The following is a 3,183-nucleotide window of genomic DNA, read 5'->3' as shown; positions in this document are numbered from 1 at the left end:
ACTTCCCTTGTGTTTGTATGAACTGTAGGGGTCGATGGTCTATGTGAATGACCATTTCCTTCCCCAGAATGTAATGCTTCCATTGTCAGCAGGCCTACACAATGGAATACATCTCTTTGTCATAGGTGGGATACATTTAGACTGTCTGAAAGTATCTCACTATGATATGCCACGGGATGCCCCAGCTGAGTAAGAATTGCACCAATAGCATAGTCGGAGGCATCTTTATCGATCTCAAATGGTTGTTGTAGGTCTAGTAATGTGAGCACTCATGCAGAGCAGAGGCGATGCTTCAACTCGACAAATGCCTTCTATTGGGATTCAGACCAAAAGAACTTTGCTTTCACTCTGCCCTTGGTGACTTGACTTAAAGGCCAAGTGATATGAGAGAACCCCAACATGAACCAGCGATAAAAAATGGCAAGGCCCAAAAAGCTGCGGAACTCTGTTAGAGTGGTTGGGTCTGGCCAATCTTGAATGACTTATATCTTGGTTGGGTTAGCATGCACACCCTTCTCATAAATGATGTACCCCAGATATTGAATCTCAGTCATGCCAAAAGTGCATTTCTTCAAATTAGCACACGACTTGTGTTGTCGCAGGGTTTGAAGGACATGTCGAATATGATGGAGGTGTTCTTCCCAACTCCTGTTGAAGATCAAGATGTCATCTAAATACCACCATGAATGCATTGGTGAAGGGTTGCAAGATGTCATCCATTAATCTCATGAAGGTTGCAGGGGAATTTTTCAACCCGAAAGGCATGACCAACCATTCGAAAAGGCCTTCCTTCGATTTGAAGGTAGTCTTCCACACATCAGAGGGTTAGATATTAACCTGGTGATAACCAGACTTCAAGTAAATCTTGCTGAAATATTTGGCCCCCTTGAGCTGGTCCAAAAGGTCATCAATTTGTGGGATTGGGTACTTATTCTAAACAATGATATTTTTTGATGCCCAATACCCAATACAAAGTCTCCAGGTCTCATCCTTCTTCTGTACCAATAAAATTGGGCTCCCATAGGGTGATGAGCTTGGCCTAATGTGCCCTTTCTGAAACATCTCCTGAATCTTCCTCTTGATCTCATTGTTCTCCATAATAAATAATCGATAGATCGATCCATTGGGTAGCGTTGTGCCTGGGGTCAAATCGATGGAGTGCTTGACCTGACAGTGCAGAGCTACCCCTGTAGGTGAGACAAAAATGTCCCTGTACTCCTCCACGATCTTTTCTATCTATTGTTGTTGTGCGGAGGAGCCCTGTCTAGAAGCCATGGCCACAACCTTCTTCTTTGCCTGAGGGCGAATCATAAGGAAAATAAATTTCCTGGTCTGGGAAATGATCTTACTGAATTTCTTTGCAGTGATCAAAGAGGTAGCGATAGGCAGGGCTACCTCCAGTATCTTGTAAAACTTATCGCCCAAAGCAATAATCATAGAGCGAGGTCTAGACTCATAGACAACATTCCACAAGTATGGTTGTCCTAATAATACATCACAAACTTCAAGAGGAGAAACATCACATAGTACCTCATACGTGAAGGGCTTGATGCTATAGGGAAGGTGGCACTGCTGGCCAACACAAAGATCTCGTTCTTGGTGAAGCCACCTAATGGTGTATAGTTACAGTTGTGATATAGTCAGTAGGCCTATCCGCTTCACGAACTCTGCTAAAATGAGGTTCTTTTGGCTCCCGTTTTCGACGATGAACTACAGCGAAGAACCCTTCACCCACATTTGTGAGTGGAAGAGGTGTTCCCCCTCCTCTGGATCTTTAGGCTCATTCTTCTGGATCTTAGTGGTGGCCACAGTTACACTAGGATCCACCTTAATGATCTGCTTCCCTTTTTCATTCCCCTTGTCGGGTTCTGACTTAGAGTCAAAACATGCATCTGATTCAGAAACCTTCAGCTCAAGCACCAATGACTGCTTGGCCCAGCACTCACTTGTTTTGTGAGTGGACCTCTTATGGAACTCACACCATTTTCTCGTGTCCTTCTTTGTCTTTGTGATGTTGTTCTTTGCTTGCGGCTTTGGCGGGTTGTCCTAGGTCACCCTGCCTTGGCTTTGTCCTTTTCTCTGTGGTTTGGGGGCGCCTTTTCCTTGCTTCAAATTCGTAGATCCAAAGTATCACTTCTTATGTTTAAACTTCTGCTCAATCTTGACAACATATCGGTATGTCGTGCCAAGCAAGGAGATGTCCAAGAACTCTATCTCTTCCTCGATGTACTTGTGTAGAGAGTCAGGATACTTGAGTACCAAATTCCGCTCAGAACCCTTGATACCTAGCTTTGTGCGAAGGGTATGGAAAACATTTGTAAACTCTGGAACATCTTGGTCCCTTCCCTGCCATAGTGTGGTCCACTTTATGTATTTATCTTCATAGCTACCGACAGGGTAATATTGTTCCTTGATGGAGTCTAGGAAAGAATTCCAAGTGGGCGCGGCTAAAAACAGTGAGGATTCCCTCTCATCCTTTTGTTCATAGTAGGTTTCCCACCAGCCCTTGATGTGTGGGGTAGCTTTGAGAAGTGCAAAAGTAATCTTTTCCAGATTAGGAAATTCATGACCTGAAAAATATCCTTCCAACATATTTAACCATTTATCTATGGTGTCTGCATCTATCTGGCCCTCAAATATGGGAATATCAAAGTTAACTTGTACCTTAAAAGTAGTGGCACCTCCAAAGTAGTTGTTGGATGAAGATGTGTCGCATGTGGTATTCGTTGAAAGATCTGGGAAAATTTTTCCATCATCATGTTCCTCTGTTTCTCGAGGGCTTCCTCAAGCAGTATTTTGAATGCATCTCCTACCCCCTCATCTTTCTTTTCTTCCACCATGGGAGGTCGTTAGGTTTTGCGAGGTTGTTCTTGCAAAGGTTCAACCAGATCGAGCCCTAACTCCTTATACACTGACCGTGTTGGGGACATGCAAAGAAAAATAGAGAAAGAGAAGACCCCTTTGATACCACTGATCCGAACTTATGCAGGAACACAACAAAATAGAGAAATACCCATATGCACACAGATGTAGCAAAAATAAAACTTCATTTCATTAATATCAAAGAACTGAAATATACTTGAGAAATAAAAGTAAACTAGCTCGAGTGATTGTAGCTTATCTCTGAGAAGAGATGTGGTGGCTACATGCCTCTGAAGTGTGTTGCAATGAGGATCAAAGACC

This window comes from Pinus tabuliformis, chromosome 1_2 (genome assembly GCF_031772625.1).
Source record: "Pinus tabuliformis cultivar Carrire ecotype Pingquan chromosome 1_2, CPIR1, whole genome shotgun sequence".
Taxonomy (NCBI): domain Eukaryota; kingdom Viridiplantae; phylum Streptophyta; class Pinopsida; order Pinales; family Pinaceae; genus Pinus; species Pinus tabuliformis.
This window is presented reverse-complemented; position numbering follows the sequence as displayed.